The 13,900-nt window shown below is 41.7% G+C and overlaps 1 long non-coding RNA gene across 1 annotated transcript; it reads right to left on the bottom strand.

Annotated features, from left to right (window-relative positions):
- Positions 1-10,214: 10,214 nt before the first annotated feature.
- Positions 10,215-12,700, bottom strand: LOC116546429. The gene is made up of 3 exons (XR_004266705.1): positions 12,527-12,700; positions 11,903-12,028; positions 10,215-10,741 (listed from the first exon to the last, which is right to left on the bottom strand). It is a non-coding gene; the product is annotated as an uncharacterized LOC116546429 (long non-coding RNA).
- Positions 12,701-13,900: the final 1,200 nt, after the last annotated feature.

Here is a 13,900-nt window from a genome sequence, read left to right as displayed (position 1 = left end):
GGAAGGAGACTGCCAATAAGCAGTGATGGCAGAGGACAAGGGTCTAATGTTGAGTCATTTGCCCACTTTGGGGGTATAAATTGTGGACCAGTTGCAAGAATGAGTAACAGAATACACATTTAGGATTTGTGGTCATTGAGATAATAATAGTTGATACTTTATAATGTTTTCCATGTAACAAACACTCTATGAAGTGCTTCAATTATAGAAATTATTTTGTCATTATAATACACCTTTGAGGTGCTTTCTCTTCCTTTCCATTCTTTTCTCTTCTTTTGTTTTCTTTGGAGACAGAGTCTCACTCTGTTGCCCAGGTGAGTGCAGTGGCAGGGTCCTAGCTCACCACAGCCTTGAACTCAGGGGCTCAAGTGGCCCGCCTGCCGCAGCCTCCTGAGTAGCTGAGACTACAAGTGTGCACTACCAGGCCCAGATATTTTTATTTTATTTATTTATTTATTTATTTTTTGGTAGAGACAGGGTCTCGCTGTGTTACCCAGGATGGTCTTAAACTCCTGGCCTCAAGCAATCCTCCTGCCTCAGCCTCCCCAGTAGTTAGGACTACAGATGTGCACCACCACACCTGGCTAATTTTTATTTTATTTTTTGTAGAGACAGGGTCAGGCTATGTTGCCCAGGCTGGTCTCAAACTTCTGACCTTAAGCCATCCTCTGGCCTTGGCCTCCTAAAGCATTGGGATTACAGGTGGGAGCCACTCTATCTGGCTGAGGTGGTTGGTTTTGTTATTATCAGCATTTTATAGTTGAGGAAGCTAACACTTGGAGAGGTTAAGCAACGTGTGTAAGCGTACACAATTAGTAAGTTACCTAAGTGCAGTTCAAATCCTGCTCTGGTGTGTGCACTTTTAATCACAGCACTATATTCTGATGCTTCCAGGAGATTATTAGTTTAACGATCGCTAACATTCCCAATCTTTGTTTTATGGGTTAGAGACACGGTAGTTTGGAGGCATAGGAGGCTACGCCTAGTGATATGCAGGGCTGTTGATGAAAATAACCTATTGCGTAGAAGAGTTAAGATGAATTATAGTTTTGATCTGAAAATGAAATGAAATAAAATAAAGTAGAGGAAAACCAGAAAATAATGACTAGGAAAGGAAGATGAAGAGAAAAAAGGGAAGGACAGTTAAACTACATTCATTCATTTAGTGACTAAATAAGTGTCTCTCACATGTCAGGCAACTTGTCCAGCCTCGTGCTAGACACTGAAAACTAATGGCTTACAAAAACAGAAGACACACCTTTGCCTCTGGGGTGCTTTTACAGGTTGAACATCCCTAATCTGAAAATCCAAAATCCAAAATGCTCCAAAATCTGAAATTTTTAAAGCACCAACATGAGCCACAAGTAGAAAATATCATACCTAACCTCATGTGGTGGGTCATACTCAAAACATAGCCAAAACTTTGTGTTTTTTTTTGTTTGTTTGTTTTTGTTTTTGAGAGAGTCTTGCCCTGTCATCAGGCGCCAGGCTGGAGTGCAGTGGCGTGATCTCGGCTCACTGCAAACTCCACCTCCCGGGTTCAAGTAATTCTCCTGCCTCAGCCTTCTGAGTAGCTGGGACTACAGGCGTGTGCCACCATGCCCAGCCGATATTTGCATTTTTTTTAGTAGAGACGGGGTTTCACCATATTGGCCAGGATGGTCTCACTCTCTTGACCTTGTGATCCGCCCGCCTCGGCCTCCCAAAGTGCTGGGATTACAAGCGTGAGCCACTGTGCCCGGCCCAAAACTTTGTTTTATGTACAAAATTACTTAAAATATTGTGTAAAATTACCTTCAGCTTATGTGTATAAGGCGCATGTGAAACATACATGATTTTTGTTTAGACTTGGGCCCCATCTCCAAGATATCTCATTTTATCTATATGGAAATATTCCAAAATCCAAAAATATCTGAAATCTGAAACACTCCTGGTCCTAAACATTACAGATAGGAGGTACTTAACCTGTAGTTTACCGGGGAGGGGGAGGGGTGAGTGACCTTCATCAAATAGCCTCATACATAAATTTCAAATTATAACCCCTATTTAGTGCTATGAAGGAAAAATTCATGGGGCTTAAAATAGCATAATAGGGGCCTGACCTAGTCTGCCTTCTGGTTAAGATGTGTAGGACAGAGATTTGATGAATTGCCTCTATCAGATAAAAAGTGAAGTTGATTCTGATATTCTTGATTTAATAAAACTTGCAGACAAGATAGTCATCTTAGTGTCTCATTAGAAAAAGTCTGACAGAGAACCATAATGGGCACAGTTTTTGCCTTTAAACTCTCCTCTCCTTCCCCTGCTTGTTCAAATTTTAACCCGTTTCTTCTGGCACAATGTCCTGTTCGCTACACTGTATCTCTCGTCAGTAACAGATTTTCTTTGCAATTGTCTACTGAAGGGTTCATTTGTCAGCAAGTCCACTCATATGCCCCAGCTTGGCAAAAGCATCTGGGAACCAGTTGTGTAACCTCAATTTCCCTCCATCCTTCTGTGTACCCCTAGAAGATTTATTTACCTGAACCAAAAGGCTGCAATATTCTTCATTGCTTATTAGACACATTCTCTGTTTATTTTATTTTATTTTTTGAGACAGGGTCTCACTCTGTTGCCCAGGCTGGAATGCAGTGGCACCATCACTGCTCACTGCAGCCTCGACCTTCCAGGGCTCAGATGATCCTCCCACCTTAGTCTCCCAAGTAGCTACAGGTGAATGCCACTATGCCCAACTTTTTTTTTTTTTTTAAGAGAAGAAGTTTCGCCATGTTGCCTAGGATGGCTTTGAAGTCTAGGCTTAAGTGATCCACCCACGTCAGCCTCCCAAAGAGCTAGGATTACAGGTGTGAGCCACTAAGCCTGGCTCTGTCTCTAGATTGAAGACTATTTTGGCATTTCTTTTTCACCACATACACAATGTATAGTTTGTTATAGAAAAAAAATGTGTAAAGTAAATCCCATTTATTTCATTCTCCCTTCACTCCACAATGGGAAAGATGGAAATACTCAGAATTCTAAGATAATGTTAAAAACAAGTAATTGTGCAGCAGTCCAGAATATCTTATGCCATAGTTAATACTGATAATATTGCTTTTCAAACTGATATTTTTGGAGGTCAAAAAATTTGGTTAGCTTACTGTGCTTTAGCCATTAGGAGTTATATTTAGTTGAAAATTAGGAGAATGCTTGTTATTTTTATCACGAATATGCTAAAACTGCTCTTTGCCAAGGGTATTCTTCATGCGGATGTGGAGTGATGCCCAAAATGTTAGGTCATTGCCTCTTGACAGAGGCTTCTTGTGTTTAGATTTCAAAATTTACAGCCTCTGTGGAAGTCAGCAGACAGCAAAGTAAAAACACACATACTCGAAACAAATTCCATTTTCTCCCTTCCCATTAAAACTACTGTCCACAGGCCAGGTGTGATGGCTCATCATGCCTGTAATCCCAATGCTTTGGGAGGCCGAGGCAGGAAGATTGCTTGAGCCCAGGAGTTCGAGTCCAGCCTGGGCAATATAGTGAGATCTTATCTCTACAAAAAATTTAAAAATTAGTCAGGTGTGGTAGCATGCACCTGTAGTCCCTGCTACTCAGGAGGCTGAGGTGGGAGGATTGCTTGAGCTCCGGAGGTGGAGGCTGCAGTGAGCTGAGATTGTGCTATAGCACTCCAGCCTGGGCCATGGAGCGAGACTCTATTCCAAGAACACAAAATAAAAAACTACTGCCCACTAGTAGGGCATAAAAACAGACACCTGAAGCCAAGAGATAGTATTTACTATTTCCTTGTAGGACATACCAGAGATTTTGGCAAGATGCCCAAGAGAAAGGACCTCGCCGTCTAAGGGAGTTGAGCTCAGCTGCCTCCCCAGGCTGCCTAATTTTTAAAAGGCTGTTTCTCCCTCATTTTTGACAATGTTTCCTAGCCTGAGGTGGGCTGCAAGATTCTAGAAGCTTCTGCTCTAGGCACCTGAAAGGGACCCCAGGTGACTACCCTGATACCTTTCGACCTGAGCTTTCACTTCCGGGTGACCGCCTCAGCCTACTTGTCCTGTCTCTCAGAAATAGACTTGTAGGAACTTCATTATTGAGAGAGATCAAGTGGAAACTGTTGCTCAGAGAGAAAATTGTACTTCCCGAGTGGTATAAGTCAAAGTAAGTAGCATGCATTTTGTTATTCATTCAGGCAGTATCAGTTGAGCACCATTATTTGACAGTGCTGGGCTGGGGCTGCAGTGTACGGTAGTGAACAAAATAGCCCTGGGCCCTGTCCTAGTAGAGCATGCTATCTACTAGGGGAGAGAGAGACTGATGAAAATGACCACACAAATAAGAGATTACAACTGTGAGAAGTGCTGAGTAAAGCAAGGTAGGAAGCCAGGAGAGTGCAGGTGAGTCTGGCAGGTTCCTGGTGAGCTGAGACCTGTAGGACATTGATTGCCCTTGTTGTCCCTTGCACTTGGCTGTCTCTTGCCTGTGAGCTTATGGTCTGTTCTGGAACACAGCTACATCGTGGGTCAGGGCTTTCATGGAGACTAACCCATTCACAGTACAGCGTCTTTGTTCAGCACTTGGATCAACTGTTCAACTTTTTATCCCTGGGTGGCCTCTGGTATCTGTGGAATCAGAGTCTGGGCTCTCAAAATAAGAGGGATGGTCTTCTAAGTCTTTCTCTGCAACATTTAAATTATTTAAATAAGGCATTTGACTAGGAGGTACAACTAAGAGTCACTACGCTTTACAAAGGATTTTAACCACATGATATCAGCTGGTTTTCACGCCAGCCACCCAGAGTAGATTTTTCTTTTAATCATTCCCAATTTACAAAGTGAAGAAGTAGACAAGATTGGTGTTTCAGCTTTTCATTCCTTTACTTTGCTTATCGTAACACTTAATACACTTTATTGTCATGACTTGTTTAATTGTGCACTTCCCCCATGGGATTGTACACTTTCCAAAGGCAGCTGTAATCACCACCACATATCTAGCACCCAGGAAGTGCCGGTACATAGCAATAATTATTTATTAAATGAATAAATAAGTGAATGAATACATTGTGACTAAGAAAATCTGAGTTATGATAGAAGAAAAAGACATTGAACTAAATTTCCAGTGAGATGTAACCGAACAAGACTATAGAATTCAAGGCCACAAGAAATGTTAAGGGCCAACCCAACTTTTCACATGCCTGAACTGAAAATTTGTAAAAGACGTGGGAAAACACACACTTATCTTAAGTCTCTCCCACAAAATTACTACCTCTACCTCTGGCTCATCAGTCCTGCTGCCAAAAGACACAGTAAGAACCCTCTCTCCCCCTTCAATTTCCGGCTCTGCCTCATGTCAAGATAATCTCCAAGCAGGGCTCCTTTAGACGCTGAAGCTGCAACCAGAAGTCCTGAATGGCTGCATTAGAAACCTGAGGTCACGAGGACGGGGGAAAATGGGATTGCCTTTAGCACCTGGACCCCACACCCTCCCTACCTCCCTTCTCTGTTCTCTACCAACCTCTTCCCCACTTTCCATACCCACTTGCTGTGTGCGATCCAGCGCCCTGCTTGTCAGTAGTGCTCTTGCTCTTAATTCTCCACTGGCAGGGGAAAGACATTCATGACAGAAGAATCTAGCAGACAGGAAGACTCAGGAGTCATTTGGTTCCATTAATACTGTTTAGGCTGGGCAAAGGATGTTTCCCAGTTTCACACTAAATCGGGTATTTACTGTTCTAGGCCTTTGCTGCTGGACCCAAATCAGACGGTAACTTGAGAGCTGGACCTGCACCACCGTAAGCCTGTGACCCCCAGCTGTTATACCACCACCTCTGTTGTCACTATTTTGGGGTGTTGAGTTTCCTGCCCTAACAACTGTTCAAAGAATTTCACTTGAGTAAATTGTGTGAAACTATTTCATAGTGGCTAAGGCAGAGAATGGATTTGGGGTCATGGCTGGATATTATGTACTCAATAGTGTGTTCAAACACAGTGAGATTAGTGCTCCAAGTCTCTCTCAGACCACCTCCACAGCACTGTTTTTATTTGAATGGAAGCTTTGTCTGGATAAGGCTAACAATGCGGAGATCCTCAAAGTTTTTCTAAGTCATTAGTGGTTCCATTTTAAGTAATGACTGCCAAGGGGGAAAAAGTTGGAGTCATCAAGAAAGAGGTCTTGGATTTATTAGTACTTCAAGGGGAAAAGTGTAAAACAATAACATGAGTATTTTAAGTTTATATTCTCCAGATTATCTACTATTAAAAATTGGCTCACACTGGAAGCAATGAAAGTGCTGTAGTAATATTTAGAAATAAAATGGTGAGTGGATCAGGAGGAGGAAAGTGGTTGCTAGCCTCACTTCTGCCTCTTGACTACTTGTGTAACTGTAGTTTAGCTGCCACTTCTCTCTTGTAAACCTCATTCTCCTCATTTACAGAATGATGGGGCTGGATTGGATAATCTCTAGAGTACCCTTTACAGCAATTAAATTATCTGGTTTGATGAAGTATTGTAAATATCTAAAGGAAACCAGTACAATCTGCTATTTCCAGTGAAGTTGGCTTCTAAGCTGTCACCAAGAAGGAACTTTTTAAACCACAAACCAGTAAATGCTATTTCAATGAAACACTTTGTAACTGAATTTAAATTACATTTAAAAAATCAAGCCCTATTGGAGTCTATATGGGACTGTTTAACTGAATTGATTATTTCAACATGACTTGAAAAAAAAATGGAATTAATGATAATATTCAAAAGAGAGATAACTCTAGTAGTATTACTATACCATAAAGAAAATATAAAACAATACAACTTCTGGTTATTATTGTGGGATTCTTTTCTTTTCTTTTTTTTTTTTGAGACAGAGTCTTGTTCTGTTGCCCAGGTTGGAGTGCAGTGGTGAAATCTTGGCTCACTGAAACCTCTGCCTCTTAGCTTCAAGCGATTCTCCTGCCTCAGCCTCCCTTGTAGCTGTGACTACAGGCACCCACCACCACACCTGCCTAATTTTGGGGTTTTTAGTAGAGACAGCATTTCACCATGTTGGCCAGGCTGATTTTGAACTCCTGATCTGCCAGCTTGGCCTCCCAAAGTGCTAGAATTACAGGCGTGAGCCACCATGGCTAACCCAGGATTCATTTTTTTTTTTTAAATCATCGTAAAACATGTAGTTGGGAAAAGAATGTCTGCCTCAAACCTTGGTGGAAGACAATTGGAATGTTAGGAAGTACTGTCTCTGAAAGCTCAGAAAACAAGGGCTCTTCTATAATTTTATGTAAGGATGACATCATTATGATATGAGTCTAGCTGTTTTTTTGGTTTTGTTTTGTTTTGTTTTTTTTAAAGAAGTTAAGCCCCACAGGACAAAGCCTTGGTTTAGATGAGTAATGTGAAATATATCACAGGGAAATTTGCTAGTGACACAGGATTCTTCTTTGTCGTTCTGCCAGCTGGAGACCTCTTGCTGGGAATGACCCTGCCCAGGTGGATGGTGGCATGTTAACAGCCATGTCAGTCCTGTTGCCCTGCTCTGGCCTGTGGCTCTGAGGCTGGCTCAGCCCCAACACTGTTACAGCCTTCTTTGTACCCATATTTGGTGGGTCCTGACCTCTTGTCCTGTGTCCAAGAAGAATGAGGATATATTGACAATTAAACTGCAAGGAGGTAGAGAATAACTTTATTGAGTGATGAAACAGCTCTCATTGGAGAAGGGGCGTGAGACTGGTCAACCACCTGCAGTCAGGTGGTTTTTCTCTCCCTATGTGGCTGAGTCCAGGACTTTTATGAGCTCCGAATAGGGCAGTGCATGCTGATTGGTTAGTGAGTATCCAAAAAAAAAAGGTTAAAATAAAGACACCACTCAAAAGTGAACATGACATGTAAAAAAAACAGTTAGGAAAGGGTAACTATATGTGAAATATGTGAAGGGTGGGGATCAATCAGAGGAAAGCACACCAAATGGAGAGACAGGTTCTCAATCTGGTCTGTGGATTTGACTTGTAGGTTGGCTTTCAGGCTTTAATATGTCTTTGGCTTAGAGGTGGGGTTTCACTGGGGATCTGCCCCTATCTGCCAAGGCATTTGTGTGCTTCCTGCCTCTATCACTAGGTACATGATGTTATATTGTTAGAAAAAAGGGAAGTACATTAGGTGTTTTCTATTGTCAGTATTCCAAGGTTACTTCAGTAAACTATCTTCTGAGGTTAGCAGATAAACGTCAGATGAACAAACCACAAATCAATACTTTTTTCTATAGCATATTAATCACAGAGTAAGATTCCCTACAAATTTCAATCTTCTTATTTTGTCTGCTTCTGATAATGCTTTCTCAAGACATGGACTCCATGATCCGAAAGGGTGATTATAACAGTGCTCCACTGCAATGTTTCTTGTTCATCAGCTATGCTTGTGCCCAGAATTAAACTGTAGAACCTGAGTTTAGTAGCCCTAGCCTCCTACATGGGAGCTGAGTGGTGAAATTTCCTGCAGGATGCAGTACACTTAGGAGGCATTCTGATAGAAGCGTTGCTTAGGTGAATTCAGAGCTAAAGGGAGAAATAATTTTGTCTTGCCATCTACTTTAAATAATTCTCTCCATAAGACAAGAATCAAGGTAGGTTCCAAAGAGAACAAATGATCAGAAAGGTGATAAAGTAATTCCATGCAAGCATTTAGAAGGCAAGAATGGCATAATGGCGTAACCTATTTTCTTTGAAACTCCTAAACAACCACACTTGCTCACAGAGGGATCATGAATAGATAGACTGGAAATTCTTTGGGTAAAAATATGTCTATGGCTTGAATGTCCCCTCCAAAACTCATGCTGAAATTTAACTGCCAATATAAAAGTATTGGGAGGTGTGGCCTTTAAAAGGCTATTAGGTCACCAGGGCTCTGCCCTTATGAATGGATTAATATTATTGTCATGGGAGTGGGTTAGTTTTCATAGGAGTGAGCTTGTGATGAAAAGATAAGTTTGACCATAAATTTTTATCTGTCTCTTGCACTCACTTGCCCTTTTATTCTTTGTGCATGAGATGACTCTCACCAGATGACAGTGTCATGTTCTTGAACTTCCCAGTCTCCAGAACCATGAGCCAAATAAACTTCCATCATTTATAAATTACCCAATCTGTGGTATTCTGTTATAGCAGCAGAAAACAGACTAGACAGAGACTACCTTAGGCATATTTGATTTTTCCAGTGTTCTCCAGAATTCCTAGTATTTAGTAATCACTTACTAAATACATGTTCAATTAATGAATATTGTGTTGCCATTGATATTCTATAGACTGATTAGTTTTAATGTATTCAAATTTAAGTAAACGATGTCAACTGTGTACCTATGTGAAACGATAGCTTTTTGAGCAACACCATGTTTATAAATCACCTCAAGGTGCCTTTATGTTTCTCAATTTCTACTCGTTTAATTAAATGATCTGGTGAGAAAACGTTGTTTCCTGTCCTTTTCACATCACTACATCTCTCAGAAGTTTTTTGTAGGTAAATGTAGCAGCTCTCTGGGTGCTAACCTACTGCTCTTTCTTTGTCACTGAAAATAGCATGCTGATAAATATTGTCTGTAGCCCAGCAGTGAGCATAAACATTTTCTGGTGGTCTTGCTAAAATGTAAATTTCTAAAAACACTCCAGAGATGATCACTTACTAGGTCTAGAGTGGGGCTCAGAAACCTCATTCATAACAAGCACTCTAGGCGATTCTGATTTAGGTGTGCTTCAGTTGGTATTGCCATAGTAATATTGTGTCATGATGTCTCCCCAACCCCCCAAAATCTCAGTGGCAGAAAATAAGCATCTTCTCGTCACTCACTCACGTGCAGATAAACTTTAGTTCAGTTTATTTAGTCTGAACTTGGCTTTCAGCTATTGGTTGGGTCCAAATCTGTTCCACATGCCTCTCATCCTCCCTGAATCCACATCTACCTGAGGAAAGTTCTTCTCACTGAAAAAAAGCAGTTGTGTGAGATGGCAAACCTGACCCGCAGACACATGCTGAGTCTTCACTAACATCTTGTCGCTAACATCCCACTGACCCAAGAGAGTCTCATGGCCAAAGTTGACATCAAGGAAGGAGAAATATATTTCTTTCATAGAATTCTGGTAGGGGGAGTAAATATTTTCTGAACAGTAATCCATTATGAGGTAATATAAAAACTTTGTACTTTAAAAAGCGTTAGAGTCTCTTAAACCATCCAGAGGAGGTGAATTCAAGGTCAACTATTTAATTTAGTTAGTAATGCAATAAACTATTTCTGAGCAACTACCAAATGCCAATCAGACAGATAATTAGTTATTGCTTGTCTGTAAAGAGTCCAGTCTGGAGACAGATAAGTAAATAGATAATTACAAGCAATGACATCATATAACAGAAGTGACAGAGTTATTTTTGAAAATCTAAAACAGACCAGGAAAGCAGAAAATAATGTTTGTCCTCTGTAAGCCAGAAATTATAAAAAATTCATAAAATATGGGAGACAAACGGAATCAGATTACAAGATGAAATCAAGTCCTGGGGAACTCACTGAAGAAGATTGCTGCAAGTGATAATAGTGGCTCCCGGAACTTTCCAGACCACAGGTTGTAGACAGGAGAGCAACAGGAAGCCTGGGATGCCTGCAGCCTAGAAACCTGCAAAACGTCTCAGCAGTGACCTTCACTGGCTCAGATTGGGGCACTCATCCAATGCCTAGACCATTCTGTGACGGACTGGCCTCATGTGGATCATAGTCCCTCTCCTGAAGGGAAGAGGTAAGGTGGTTGAGCCACATGAACAAACAGTGTGGGAGGTGATTTCCCAAGGGAAAAATCAAGGTTCTGGCAAGAGAACAGATGTCCTCTACCCTGGAATACTCTACAGATTTATTTATACCAACATGGAAATACCGTCGAGATAGTTGCTGGGCAAAATTTTTAAATGTGTGATATTTTACATGGAACATTTATGTGAATCATATATTTTTGTATGTACAGGGATATATCTGAAAATGCATAGAAACGTAATAGAAGGCTACACATCAAACTCCTAGCAATAGTCAGTGCTCACCTTCGGGCGGGGACAAGCATTGGAGATGAGGTATTTATTATAGAAAGTGACTTTGAGTTTACTTATATTATTTGGGGCTGACTGTCTTTACCCTTACTGGAACTCCCAAGACAATAGAGTGCTGGATAAGAGAGTGGCAGGGGAAAAAAGCAGATGATAGTTTTGAGAAGATGCAGGCTTTGTTAATGTTAAGACAGGCGGGGTGTGTAAAAGAGGGTGCAGTTAGCAGTTAAGATGACTCCCAAGTGTCTGGATAGGCAATTATGTGGATGATGGTGCCACTCAGTAAGAGAGTGGGAACAGGAAAAAGGTAAGTTTGTGGGTGAAGGTTATGAGATTGTCTGAAGACATGTTAATTTTGAGGGTATTGTGGGGCATCCAGATAAAGATATCCAACAGAAAATCTGGGCATCTGTACTGATGTCACACTTTTCTCTGCCCAGAAAAGGCTTTCAATGTTTCATTAAACATTTTAAAGAGAGTGGGCGCAGTGGCTCATGCCTGTAGTCCCAGCACTGTGGGAGGCTGAGGCAGGTGGATCACTTGAGGTCAGGAGTTTGAGATCTGCCTGGCCAACATGGTAAAACCGTGTCTCTACTAAAAATACAAAAATTAGCTAGCCATGGTGGTGCACGCCTGTAGTCCCAGCTACTTAGGAGGCTAAGGCAGCAGAATTGCTTGAACCTGGGAGGCAGAGGTTGAAGTGAGCTGAGATTGTGCCACTACACTCCAGCCTGGGTGACACAGCAAGACTCTGTCTCAAAAACAAACAAACAACAACAAGAAAACCTCCAAACATTTTTTTAGAAAACCAGTCCACAGAAAACAGAATATGTAGTGCGTAATTACTTACCAAAGGAGGGGCAGCCCAGCACGGCTAGTTTTGTCCTGGGGCCTAGGATTTCAACTCACAGGGCTTTCTCTGATAAATACTGTTCTCTTGTTTCATTCACCAGGATGACGTTAATGGTGTGATTTGCTATAAAGAAAGAAGCTGAAAAATTTACCCTGGGGAGTTAAAGACAGAAGGTACACAGAGAGGTGTGTGGGGACGTAAGTTGCCTTGCAGGTAAAGGGCTCACTTGGAAGAAGATTGCTGGGAGAGAGAGAGAGGAACCCTTACGATCTTCACAGCCTGAACCTCAGCTCTCAAAGCTTCTCACTTCAGCCCCGGCCTCCAAAGCACCCATTTCTTCTAACCACTTGTACAACTTTCTCTTTCATCTGCTTCAATGCTCAGAGTCTTCAGTGGCATTGACAAATAGTAAGAATCAGAACCAATGGTCATAAACCTTGATGGCAATGATGTTCTGATTTCCCTGGGAACCAAGTTCTGCACCTGGCACTTCAGTGCAAGCAGCAAAGAAGTACAAAAGAGACTTTCACCCCGGATTCTTTTTCCCCATTCCGAAAAAGGGAAGCCTGGGATGAGGGGAGCTTTCCTCTCCCACAACAAAAGCTGAAAACTTAAACCCACCTTGTGCCTAACCACCACCCTTTCTGGAAAACCTTCCCCTCCTTGTCTCTTTTTGTTTCACAGTTATCGGAACTGGATTGTTCAAAGAAGTACCTGACCTTGTTTGTCAGATGAGAAACAGAAAATGCTGACACCGAATTCTTTTATTTGCTCCTGCTGCTAACAGAGCAGTACCGCAGAATCTCAGACACTTCAGCAACTTTGGCCAGGCTGGGGGTATAGAATAATAAATACATAAAGCTCCTTGACAGGAACCTTCTCTCCCCTCCCATCACCGCATTCTGCACTGAAAAGGAGGGAGGGAGGCCATTAGCAAGGAGTAAGCGCAAAATAAAGTGGTTTGGAGGCGCACTGAGGATAAAGGCCAGTTTCAGCCAATGTTTTTTGACCCACTGCCTGCTGGTACTGTGTTTTTTGCTTGCTGTTGTTGTTGCTCTGTTTTGTTATCTGAGTCCTCCTGTTTCTTTTGTCACAGGAAGAAAGTGAGCTTCATAAAAACATAGGTTTTGTCTCACTCATCTCCAGGGGTTAGCACAGAACCTAGGTTAATGAAGGATAGGTAGACTTTAAAGAGATTATGCGGAGAGCATCTTTTGCATTTGAAAGGTAAATAGCTTTCATTTTCAATTTGCAGAAGGGAAACATAGATTTGAAGATGTGAAGACACTGGTTCAAAATACAAAGCTAGTCAATAGAGGTATCATTGCAGGTAAGTAACAGAAAGCGATTCTGGCATATTTAGCCTAAAAGGTCATTGATTGGAGGGATACTGGGATACAGGCAGAATGGGAATCTAGAACCCAAGTCAGAAAAAGGACAGTTGTCAGGGTAGATGCAAGCATAGAGTATCGGGTAGATATAGACACAACCATCCCACCTAGCAGTCAATTCACTCCAAAGTTTTTTTTTCCCATTTTTGCCACCACTCTGCTCAAGATGGTAGAAGTGCTGGGAGAAAGTGTGAGATGAACTGAGCTCAGTTCCGCATTGGAGAAAGGTGAGCAAGACATGATTTCCAAGACTTAGAGTCTCATCAAGTCTACATACAGTGGAACAAAAAAGATTGTTCCCCCAAAGGAAAATAAGTTACTGTTAAAAATGGGAAATGGGCACAGTGCCCCCAAAATTTAAATGTTCCCCTCCGAAAGCTAGAGTTCAATCTCATGTACATTTGATGCCAAAGTCTGCATTCTTTCACTATGCCAGCATGGTTATATGCAGTGGTTCTCAACCAGTGGTAATTTTGTCCTTTAACCCCAGGGACATTTGACAATGTCTGACAGCATATTGTTACAACTGGGAGGAGATGCTACCGGCATCTAGTGGCTAGGGATGCTGCTAAAAATCCTACAATGCACAGGACAGCCCCATAAA

This window comes from Sapajus apella, unplaced genomic scaffold (assembly GCF_009761245.1).
Source record: "Sapajus apella isolate SASKATOON/1434 unplaced genomic scaffold, GSC_monkey_1.0 scaffold883, whole genome shotgun sequence".
In the NCBI taxonomy this organism is placed as follows: Eukaryota; Metazoa; Chordata; class Mammalia; order Primates; family Cebidae; genus Sapajus; species Sapajus apella.
This window is presented reverse-complemented; position numbering and strand designations above follow the sequence as displayed.